The following is a 13,238-nucleotide window of genomic DNA, read 5'->3' on the forward strand; positions in this document are numbered from 1 at the left end:
TTTACAGATAGATTTTTTGAAGTGACAACCACAGAAGGGAAAGGGTATTGTCTGGTCATCGTTGATATGTTTACCAAATGAGTGGAAGCCTTCACCATGTCGAAACAGAATGCCAGTGCAGTAGCCAAGGCTTTGATAACTGAGATAACTCCGAGATGGGGCATTCCTGAAACGCTTAGTAGCGGCGATGGGACACCATTTGTCAATAACGCCCGACGGCAGATCGGTAATTATTTGGTACTAAACATGTGGCAACATTGTGTCTACCACCCAGCGAACGGTGGAGCAGGGGAAAAAGAATACCACTCGAAAACATAAATTAACAAAATGGAACCAGAGGTGACATGGACAAAGGCACTTCCGATTGTGCTGATGTACATGAGATCTGGGAGGAGAGGAAGGCCAATCTTCGTAAGTTTGAGATTTTGTTAGGTCGGCCGCCCAATGCAGGAATTGGCCCAAGATGTAATATAAGACATTTAACAGATCACAGTGAGGATGAGATGTTGTGTTACTGTATAAAGCTCTTGACACACTTGTCTCAAATACAGAATCAAGTGAAAGCTCACTTTCCAAACCAGCAGAAGGGAAGCGGCACGAGCTAGAATCTGGAGACTGAATAATGGTGAAAGACATGGTGAGGAAACACTGGATGGTGAAGAGGTGGCTGGGGTCGTTTCAATTGCTTCTTACAGCACAAACAGCTGTTATGATCGCCAAAGGAGCCACGTAGGTACACGCCAGCCATTGCAAACGTACAGCTGGAGTTGAAGAGAAATCGGACAAGACAGGAAACAAATAGGTGCAAGTAATGATTAGAGGTCTCGTACAAATATGGTTCTGCCCCAGCTCACACTGTTAACGAGCTCCCCGGCAGGACTATTCGTAAAGGCAGGGACATCTAGGATGTGGCTGCAGACAGTTATCTTATCCGAGGATGCTAAATCGAACTTTATATGCAACCCATGGACGTTTAGTAACCAGGACGACTATAAATGGGACAACAAATGCTTATGCAGGGATCCCTGTGGTCCCAGCGACTGGCACTTTGTAGTGGAAAACACGGCTACAGGGACAGCTGACACGGGAAATGTGTATTCTATTATCAAGGAAGCAAATGCCAAGGCACGGTGATAAAATCCAAGACTCAGAAGACTGATGAGGAAGTCTGGTGATGTGGAATTGATAAACCCTTCTCCGTCATCTATAGGCAGGTGAATATCGTGGTACAGTGCTCCACACCCCCCACCACGCTCCTCCCACCCACACCACGCCCCCCCCATCCCCCACACTGAAGGACGTACAGAAGATAGGAACATGGCAACCAACCAAATCTCATTATGGACTTTACCTCGAGCGGGGCAGAGCACATTAATGTCAGCCCGAACCTGGAAGGAGTCGGCCGGGGCTCGGGATCGAGTCTATCACGGTAGTGGAATTGGCTCTGCAGGAGATAAATGGCGTAAAGGCGACGCCAGTAGGTTGCGAGGTGCGAAGAAGCTGGAAGCTGCAATAAATTGGCAAAGTGGTAACTGAGATGGGGAGACAGCGATTTTAACAAAAAAAAACAAGTCAAAACTTCAGAATTCATTCATTTAGCCATTAAGACAGATTGCCAAAGTTGAGACCCTGAGCAACGATCAGCGGCGATGAGTCACCCTGTATCTCAAATACTATGTTGCTAATTAATTGTCAAAAATCAAACTCAAAAATTTTGATGGCGATACATACAGTGTTTCTGATGCACAGGAAAAGGCAATATAGCCCAGAGATCAGAAATACCATCAGCTTGCTGGAAATACTGAGACCGATTTGGCTGAGTGAATGTCGGGACACGGGAAGTTTAACAGTCCGAATAAGAACGACCACCAAAGTGTGAGATTATATGATGCAGGAAAGGAAGTGTTTAGACAGCTCAGAGCGTTTCGGCCTGAAACAAGATTAATGACTATCACATGGATTTAGGCCACCAGACGTTCGCCACAGATATTGACAATGTCACTCAATTGAGAAAAATTCCCATTGCTCCTTTGGTAGGAAGAAACCAGATTTCTTTTCGCGTTTGAAAATATTGTTTTTTCGATCTCCAATTTCAGCCAAAAAAAATCTTCCCGACTTTATTTGTTAAATAACTGTGATTAGTTCAATTGACTGCTTCCATGTAGAAATGATGCATGTATAAATATAGATTCCCATCCATTGCCACGGCTTTGGCTCCCCAGAAAACTACAGAGTCTCCAAATCGTTCACGCTCACAAAAAATGGGGAAGTCTACAATTCTGCTGTTGAAAGACATTTATTAACCGTTATTTGCAACAGTCACTATGCCTGTTAATTTGATATGTTTAACATGTTTTTTTCCTCATCAACTTTGTTCAAAGATATGTTTAGAAATGTCGAATGCAGGCCGGAAATGACCGGGTGCTTCTCACACTAGGGGGAACGGTCACAGCCACCATCCCACAAAATACAACCTGGTGAGTCTACATAGTCTCTCCCTGTGTTGAACCATATCATCTCTCTTTCTACGTATATTGAGGCAACTGACCAATTTCTTTGCTGCTACATTTTGATAATAACGAATTTGCATAAATCTGGTATTGTTGTATTATTCACGGCTGTTTTTCTTTTCTTTACATGGCGAAATTGGCCACAATTTGGATTCTCTCACAAAGAAAGTGTGGTCTTGCCAAGTGTATCAGTGTATACATGTTGGCCACAGCAACAACAGATATACTGGTCCTGATCAACATTATAATACTCTAATACATCTCCAGTTACCACATTGCTTTGTCATTACTGTCCCATACTCCTGTTTGCAGTCATTACATACATGTTCGCTGTCACTCCCGATTTATCTGTTTGGTGCATTGTTTTTTTTTCAGACGTGACAGATGTGTTGTGATCTGCCGCCAGAAATTTTAAATAAAGTGTTGCACAAAGAGACCTGCAGTCAGTCTTGTCATAACTATCATGGTTGTGGTCGTACTGAAGGAAGGATCAGTTTCGATTTCATGTGAACCTGAGAAAACTATTAACAATGTGTAGTGGAACTGCTGGTCACGGGCAGCATTTTGTTCCTCATCTGCAGGTGTACGTTATGTCTGGTTTTACAGCGCCTGTGTCATTCCGATTCATTTACTCTGATAGCCTTTTGTAATTCATTAACCGTCCAAAGTATTGTGTTGGCGAATCGAATCCGCAATGAACTCCAGAGCTCCAAGACTGGAAAGCAAATCAAATCAAAAATGGAAAACCTCAGAAAATCCATCGTTTTATTATTGTTAATGTCAGTCAGCTTTCTCTTGCTCTGGTTGACAAATACCGTGAAGTTGTGTCTTACCAAAATGAAAAGCACCGTTAATTACAGAGGCAAGTTCACAAACACTAAATTTATCGCGAGTGCAGTGGGAGGCATCTTGATGTATTTTAGTTCCTTTCCAAACCCTTGTCTTTATGCAGCAGCACAGAGCAAATTGAGATCAGAGTTGAAAAATCTTGCAAAATCGCCGTGGGTATTAAATCGGAGATAAGTTTGATTGCGGTCTAAAAATGTATCTCTCAAATCTGGAGGCTTTCTGCCTCTATTCTTGATGAAGGTTTTTTTTGCCAGAAACATCGATTTTCCTGCTCCTCGGATGCTGCCTCACCTACTGTGAATTTCCAGCACCAGTCTGATCTAAACTCTGGTTTCCAGCATCTGCCGTCCTTACTTTTGACTAGTCTACAAAATGAATTCTGCCGAGAAAATGTCGAGCTAACAACGTTTCAATTTAACGTCTTTCTCCAGAAGAATACATCCCTGTTTCTGATAAACTAAAACGTGGTTCATTTCTCTATTCACCTTTATTGGACTTAGCAGAGCCCCTTTGCAGTGGATATTGATTTCCGTTTTCCCAATTATTTATTGATTAAAGAGTACCTCGTACGGTAAATACAGCACATCATGAAGTGAGAGACCTCAGATAACCCGATGTTAATGAATTTGAACATCCAATGAAAAACAGAGGATTCCATTGCAGACATAGAAATCGAGAACGTCTACATGAAACCATCAATTCCATCTCATTGAACCATAAACTTCAGCAAGAATAAGACAATTCACTCGGGAACTGCGTAAGATTATTGTAGGGTGTGGGCACAATATAGGAGAGAAAGGTATCAATGAAAAAAGTTCATAGGACACTTTGCACACTGTTAAAGACCTCTGTAGGAAACAATTCCACCTCACTTGTTTGGTCTTGGATATTTCTTACACTTTGAGTATCGCATTCACTCAAACTGCAGTCTTTCGGGAATTGTGTTTGGTACAGCGACAACTTGAGTGACATCATAAAAATTTCAAATCATAGACAACATCAAAACGTCTGAAAATTTAACATGGAAATACAACAGTTCGAACATTTAAAATAAAAGTGACCCTTCTTCAGAATGGTTGAGTATCTTTTTGCCTTTTCTCTGTGTAAGTTGTGAAATAGTTGATTGCAAAATGCGTTATATGAGTCTTTCAGCATAGTGATATAATAATGTATGGTTTGATGTAAAATAACTCAAACGGACATCACAAGTAATTCAGATAAAAGTAGAACTGATATTAATTCTTTAGTCATTAAAAAAAAGTGTAAGAGTAACTAAACAGTTCCTGTTTAATAGGGAGAGAGATAGATAAGTAGTGTTTTGATTAGAATTACTTTTCTTCAGCCGTGTTCACTTCCATTCTGAGGGAAAAATGTAGTTTTCTGCCTCTGAGGCGCCTAAGTTACAACTTAAAAATGACATGCAGCTTTAAAAGTTTCACAATGCCTTCCTTGGTCATGTTGCCTTTATTTGTCATGAATATCGGAGAAAGAGAATGGGTGACAATGAAAATGTCCTGGATGCTGTATGACCAGCAAACTCCTGAAATCCATTCAACCTATTACCATAAACTGCATTCTGCAATAAAAGCAGAAATCAGGTCAGTGTCTACTTAAAAAAACAATTGCCTAAAATATAAGTGTGAAGAGTTGACGAGGAACCACGAGAAAACCAGTTGACAATGGCAAAACCAAATTATATCCATACTGCACTGAGCAGTCATAGATTGACACAGAGGTTTTTAAAGACTTTGTGTCGTGTCTACCTGTAAGGACAGAGTTAAAACTGGTTTGAATGTGGACATGCTTCCTGAAAATTGAGGAAAGTGTTGAATTAGTCAAAAGTGACCAATTCTCCTCTCTCCTTACTGACTGGATGATAACGGGTGTACAAAATAACTGAAGAAAATTCTCAACGAAATACATGGCAGCAGAAAGCTTAGCCAAACGTACGTATACAAAGACTTATCGACAGCTAAGTACCAAATAAAATCTCTCGCATGATTTGAAGCGAAGGTTAACGAATATAATTTCGAACAGATATATAAAACCATTGACTCTATTACAACTATAAGCAAGCAATTGAAGTCAGTACATCTGTTCCATGGAGCAATACAGACAATCAAATGACGACACAATTTTCAGAAGCATGGTTTTACGTTAATTAGTTTCACTGTCTGGACCAGTCTTTGTTGACCAAGTTGTCGGCGGGACGTTAAGAGTTAACCACGCTGCCGTTTGTCTGGAGTCACAGGCAGAAGAGACAAATTTAACATACAGATTCCACAAAGGATATGAGAGACCAACGGTTTTTTTAAACAATAGTCCTTAATTCAAGATATTTACTCTCCTAACCCCAGACCCTGATACCCACCTTCTCGCCTCTGCTTAATTGCGTTAAAATTCCCCAACGAGAATTGTTCTGAACATGGTTAAACTGGACATAAAATATTGATATCTCACCATAGATGCTGCGAATTCTGTCGACGTTCTGCCGCATTCACTAACACAGAAAATGATCTCACTGTGTTTCAGTGAGATCATTCATCTTTCTGCTGGTCTTACACTTCGTGGAAAATCAATTGTATGCCTCTTCTATTCAGGTCACGAAAGCGGTTCTCACCCACACAGTTCAGAAGCATTTCAAATGGATTAACAAAGAGAGTCAATGAAGATAGACAGGCAAGTAACTTCCTGAGGCAGCAAGTTTCTAAAAAAATGCTATTTACTCGATTTGTTTCAGTTTGCATAGTTTCTGAATTACTGGCATCTGCAGTACGAACATTTATGTAAGTAATTCAGACGAAAGGGCACCAATAATACTCTGGCAATTGCAAACAGAAGTTTAGTGTCGAAATACTCATTTTTCCACATGTATACATAGAGACAATACCAGTGTTTGATCTGTGTAGTTTTAATTGAAATTCTGTCTTTGCAGCTCTCTCTGGGCTGACGTAGTAGCCCTGATACAGTTTCCTTTGGGTTCTGTTTCATTCGCTGTGCTTGCTGACATTGAGGAACATGGACAGTATGCTGCAGGAAGAAACTGTTCCACGCGCTGTTCAATCAGTTTTGATGACAGGTGCTTTAATCATGACTGGGTAAATGACCCGAAATAATCTGATGGGTTGCCATGTGGGAGAGTGTTAGATTGAAGATTTCAAAGTGCTGTATTTTGGGAGTGCATTCACTGAATTTCACAAACACTCTGGTTTCGCGACAGAACAGCTGGTGTTAAGTATGCTCGAGTCTCGTTCACAGGTGAGTATCTCCACCCCATTCTAACACCAAAACTACATCTCTACCATTTATGCTTCACATTTATTAAACATGAGAAATAGTTTAATTTCCAAAAATATACAAGGAGGACTGTATGGCCTCACTGCAACGAAGAGAGTCAAAGAGAAACTCAAGGGTATTGAGTACAGGAGATGGGAGGTCATGTTGCGGCTTTACAGAACATTGGTTAGGCCACTGTTGGAATATTCCGTGCAATTCTGTTCTTCCTATCGGAAAGGTGTCATGAAACTTGAACTGGTTCAGAAAAGATTCACAAGGAATTTTGCTGCTGTGTCTGCTCCCTCCATCACCTCTGGCCGCGTGTTCCAGGCACTCAACACCATTTGGGTCAAAGACACGCCTTGAAAATCGCTTTGAAAACGACCAACAGCCCCCAATCGAACTTCCCAGCACATCGCCCCACCTCCTCCAATGCTTCGAACCTGAGTCGCTTAGTAAATGAACTCTCCAACCTGACAATGAAAGTGTCATAAGTTCCAGACGATCCATGCACTCATAATTTTATAAACATCTATCAAGTAGCCCCTCAACATCCTGCATTGTCTTGAAAACAAAGCCAGTATATGCAAGCATTATTCACAGCTAAAACTGCCCATAATGTGCAAAATGTCCCGAAAACGTTACTGTACCGTCATCTGATCGTGCGGTGAAAAGAACTGTGTGCAATATTACAAGAGTGACCGAGCCAAACTTCGATAAAATTGCAGCATAACTTGTCTATCCTTGTAATCTTTGCCCCCTCCAATGAAGGCAAGCACACTATAAGCCTTTGTTTTCAAGCATAGGAAGGGTATATTGGCGATGGAGCAGCAACAATACAGGGTTACAGAAATTATATATGTTCTTCAGGTTTACGATAAGAGGATTAGACAAATGAAACATTTGACTCTAGAATTTAGAAAGGTAAAAGTTTGATGGAAATCTTCATGCTGACATTTGGCTCGGTCTGGGGGAAGGGGACGGGTGGATGAACTTAAAATTATATTGCCGGTTGGATATTCTGGAAGTAGTGGGCTTTCTATGACATTTACAGCCAGAGATGTTGGGAAGCATTTCTTCACATGGAAGTTTGAAACGATCTTGCACAAACAGGAGTGGGTTCTGGATGAGTTGTTACATTTTTGTTGTCCAAAGAGACTAAGGATTATCGGCAAAATGCAAGACTTCGGAGTTCGGCAATAGAGGCAACCCCGACGTTGGTGAATGGTGGAATGTGCTTGAAGAGTTCACCGGACTCCTCCTTTCTTGAGTTCATATGAAACTGTGCTTTAGTTCATGGAACCAGGAGGTTACTTTCTATCTGGCCAAAAACTGTTATTTGACTTTCAGAGACCGGGGATAACATAACACACTTCACTACGATCTGAATTCCTTAATCCATGCATTTTCGAAAAAGTTAGATTGGATAAGTCTAATTCGATCGCTGATATACTTATTTCAAAACCCTTAGATGACACAAGAGGTCCACAAAAGTTTTATTCTTGACACTGCAGTTAGCATCGGCAGTTTTGGTGTATATGCTTAAGTTTTGCATCAGAACCACCTATCTCCCACTGACTCTACGAAGTCACCAATTCCATGTCTCCGAAAGATTACCAATTCCTCCAAATTTCATGTTTCCTTGATTCATTGGTCGAGAATCTCATCTTAACTTTAATTGAACTGTGACCAAAGTCTCTGCTGGGCAAGTCTTCCACGTCTGGCATGTCTTTTGTAAAGGAAGCCTTTGCGACTGAACCAAACGATCCGTCCCCTGATGTACATAGGGTATTTGGAACCTTTGCTTTAACAACAGCCAACATAGAAAACATGATGTGGAGATGGATCACGTTATGAATCGAAAATCACCAGCTTATAGTACAAATCGTTTATTTCAAAGAAACCTGTTGACCAATAATCAGGTGTTTGATTGTGAATTTTGTCAACATGCGAGAGATTGTAATGTTGTGATCAATACTGTCTTCCAGTTGCGGTTTGCATAATTCTCAATGCAGGGTTTCTGCAACTCGCCCAGTTTGTCCTAATCGGCAAGACTTCCACCGATTCTGATTTTTCGTTGTTGATATGAGAGGGATTTCGTCATGTTATACTGCTTCCGGGTCTATCCAGTAGTTGGAGGAATTATGGTGGGTAATAGTTTTGAAATAGTGTCTTTTTCCCTGGCATAGCTTCAGGCTGATGTAGCGTAACTTCTGTTCTTCTCCCAAAGGAATTGCTATGGTCCTGATCATACCAGTCCATCTCAAAGTAGTTTACGATTGATGTATAAACAGGACGGTTTGCTTATTTTAAGGCAAATGTAAGGTGCTGTGTTCCAGATGCGACGTTAATGCTCAAATAACTCAACATTAAACAAAACACAATTAACAGGATGCTGGGTACAGTAATCCTTACTGAGGAACTCTTCTGATCTAGTAACATGCCATGAACACATCCTTTTACAAAAAAGCATATTTAAAAGTCTGATTTCCTCAAATCCAATGTCTGCAGCAGAAAGCGTAACGCCAGCTTCTGGCTGTGTACGTGAAAGGTGAAAGATCTCTTCTACTCCTGTTGAATTTAAAACCTAAATACAATCTAGAAATCCTAACCTGCGAGAAAAGGAAATAGCCATCCAGGCTACTTCTGTTGTTACAGCTTTTTTTTAAACTAAGGTCTTACAAAAGTTTTACAGCACCACGAACAGCTCTGCGCCTCTGGTTTCAATCCACTTTTAAACAGAAACCACGATACAGTACACATTTTATAGCCACGCCATTATGGCAAAATGGTATCACTGTTCTCCGGATCCTCTCACTCACAACCGTACCTCTCCATGCACACCACTGCCACAAATCAAATGTTGATATCCCTTATTTTGCGGGGGCCGGTCATTTATACTTTCTCAATTCTCTCTCTCAACCTCCGATGCCCAGAGGTTGCGACCCTTTCGAACATATGAACAAGATCATAACAAGCCTGCTCTGCAGTTCAGTAAGGTCATGGATAATCTGATTTTAAACACATCTCTGCGCTTCGTAGCAGCAGTCTGTACAAACTAGACTTGCAATATAAGTAGAGTGACAACAACAGCAGGTTGAAAATACAGAGTGCTACTGCCACTCAGGCACTGCCTGTCAACAACGCTCAAGTAAGGAGTCTGATGGAATATTCCCCAGTTGCCTGGATGAGTACAGCTCCAATAACACACGAGAAGCTTGTTAGTATTTGGGGCAAAGCAATCCACCTGTTTGCGAAACACATTCATAAGCAACCATTCCCTGCAGCACCAACTCTCAGTTTCAGCAAGAAATTCGCCAAAGATCTTCAGATAACGTATTGCAAAGTCACGACCACGGCTATATCGAATGATAAGAATGGCAGACGCATATGAATACATCCACCTGTAAGTTCCCCTTCAAGTCATGCACCAGTCCAAATGGAAACATGTCACTGATCCTTCAGTGCTGGTAGAAAATTCACTGCAACTGCCTCCGTAATGACACAGGCACAACACCACATGGACTGCAACTGCGCAAAAAGGCAAGTCAGCATTATCTTCTGAAGGAGGAGCAGAAGAAGACCAATTTATGTTGTTCCCAGCCAGTGACACCCGCATCCGTGAAAGAATAAGATCAAATCATGCTGCTCTGTTTATGTTGATCTATGTTGAGGACTATCTGATCTTCACTTGTCTGGACAACGACATCCTTACACATCTTCGGGCAGGATACCCGAGCACCTAGAATGACCGACTATGACATCTGTAAGATGGATCATTTTCACCTTGGTAAAAAACACCAAAAAGATTGAAAAGTCAGTCTTCAACATTTGTCAGTACTTCGTTCAGCCCTTTACTCAAATTTGCAATGTCGGTTTGCTAATGGTACATATCAGGAAGGTAGTGCAGACCAATCACAGGAGTGAAAGTGGTGGCTGCAGTTGTTGGAGAGTACAGTCGTGGGTGTGGTGCTAGAAAAGCACAGCAAGTAAGGTAACATCCGAGGAGCAAGAGAGTCGACGTTTCGGGCAAAAGTCCATTATCATGAATGAGGCTGGGAATCTCACGGGTCGAGAGACAAATGGGAGCAGTTCGGGCTTGGGAGACGTTAGCTGAGAGTGCAACAGTGAATTGAGATGGGGGCGTGGTGATAGGTTAGAGGGGAGGGTAGAGAGGATAAGTGAGAAGGCAGATGAACAGGGAGTCCGGCCATGAGGCGGCGCTGTGTTGGAAGCATGGATCTGTGCTAAGGTGTGGCCGGGGAAATGAGGACATCTGTGGAATCCATATTGATGCCATGGGGTTGCAGGGTGCCCAGGCGGAAGATGAGGCGTTCTTCATCCAGAAGTCAGGTGGTTAGAGTGTGGCAATGGTGGATTACCAGGATCTGCATATCATTGGCAGAGTTGGAGGGGGAGTTGAACTGTTTAACCACGGGTCGGTGGGGTTGGTTGTTATGGGTGCTGCAGAGCTGTTCTCTGAAGGACTTTGCGATGAGGCATCCTGTCTCGCCAATGCAGAGGAAACCGCAACTGGAGCAATGGATACAGTAATTAACATGTGCAGAAGAGCGGGTGAAACTTTGATGTCTGCCAAAGGCTCCTTTGGAACATGCACGGAGATGAGGGGAGGGGTTTGGGAGCAGATTTTGCAAAAATTGCTGTAGCAGGAGAAAGTGCCAGGAGGGGAGGATAGAATGGAGCGTGGAAATAACGATGGAATCGCGGAGACCACAGTCTTTATAGAAAGCGGCAAAGGGTCGGGCGGGAAAAAAAGGAGTGTGGCTTGCTTCCGTTTGTAGGGGGCAGAAAAGGTGGAGGATGATGCGATGGATACAGACATTGGTTGGTTGGAAGTAGAGGAGCAGGGGATTGGTTCCTTGGTGCAATTGGATGGTTGGTGCTTGAGGACGGAGCTGCAGAAAGTGATTGGGATGCCCTGCAGGGCATCATCAACCATATCGGAGGGAAATTGCGGTCTTTAAAGAAGGAGTGATACAGCTGCTCAAACGACACATTTTTAAACAAAATGATACAAAATACGGAGTGATGCAGGAAAGAAAAATATAACAGAATATGGAATATTTTAACCTCTCCGGATACACAACCGAATCTATCGCAGCTTAATATCAAATTCCAAGTTCCAGCAACATCCCCATAACATATCACATGGACAATAAGTTAAAATCAAACACAGGTCCTTACAGGAGAGTTGTCGGGGAGAGAATCAGCATTGAAATTCTTTTCACTGCAGCTTTTCTTTGGATTCCCAGCTAAAACCTAAACCAAAGCAGAAGCAGACATGAACTTGAAGAATTATCCACTAACCTTTCATTGGACAAGTGTTTGAAAATTACCTGAAAACGTTTACCCTGATAGTTTATTTAAGTAGTATCTGATTTCCATTAGCAAAGACGCAAACCAGACAAATTGGATCCTCTGTCTTTTAAAACCCTCTTGAAAAATGAAAACAAGAAAAAAATGTAACTTTGCTCAAGGAGCAGCATCAGCAGATATTCGACAGGGACAGCAAACCCCTAGATGGAAATGAAATGTGTTTGGATGATGAAACAAACACTTCCGGAATTTCAACAGCATAACCGGTAACTTGCATGAGGCTTGAGTTTTATATGTTACTGATCTAAGTTTGTTTGTCTGGTTAGGGCACACATTTAACCTCAATTTACTTGAATGTCACCACAGGATATGGGGGGGGAGGGGGTGCGGGGAGTTGTATGTTCTCCACTTCTTTATACCTGAAAGTCCCTGTATTTTAAGAGATACACTCAGGTTCAGTAAAGTAACTTGCACTAATTCCTCCTCCAGCAGTAATGGGTTGCATTGAAAACAAGGTTCAAAGGAGAAAAAGCAAGGCTTTTGTTGCTTTCTGTTGCGCTCTTCGGTGCCAGTTGTGTTCACTGGAAGGGAGAAGCTCTTTATTTTCTGTCATTCATTATCTTTCTCTCCCTAACACACACTTACACGCACAAACACAAGCGTGCTCATGCATAAACACACACAAACACACACACACACACACACACACACACACAGACAAACACACACGTATACGCAGAGGGCGAGTTCCAATGCGAATCTTTTATAGGGACACTTCAGTCACGGAGATCTGCAATCAACGAACGCAAAGGAAATGTGGATCTTCCTCAGTTGAGGCAGTGAGTTGAATGGTTTTCTGTGGGAACTCTGCTCTGAAACAGAACATCCCTATGATGGTGACGGACGAGGCCAATGCATTGGGTGTAAAATATGATCCAGCGATGGGGATTATTAGAGTGAATACATTTCAAGGGGGCCCTCAGAATCTCTGTGCTGGCCCCTCCTGTTCATACTAAAAGAGGGCGATTCAGAAAGTAAAGAGAATCCAGAGGCATTATTTAATGCAGTAAGCATTATTCAAATTATCTTAATATCACTGAAGCAAGGGGCTACGGTTACACGTGATCTCTAAGTGCCTGAATGACAGACATTGCTATCACCATAACTCAGAAGATTAAAGTGAACACGCTGCGTGTGGAAGGGGTCCGAAATTTGGAACATTCTGTGTTGCTCCACTCATTACTTGGTGTAGCATTGGTCACGATT

Source organism: Chiloscyllium punctatum, chromosome 51, assembly GCF_047496795.1.
Source record: "Chiloscyllium punctatum isolate Juve2018m chromosome 51, sChiPun1.3, whole genome shotgun sequence".
NCBI classification, from domain to species: domain Eukaryota; kingdom Metazoa; phylum Chordata; class Chondrichthyes; order Orectolobiformes; family Hemiscylliidae; genus Chiloscyllium; species Chiloscyllium punctatum.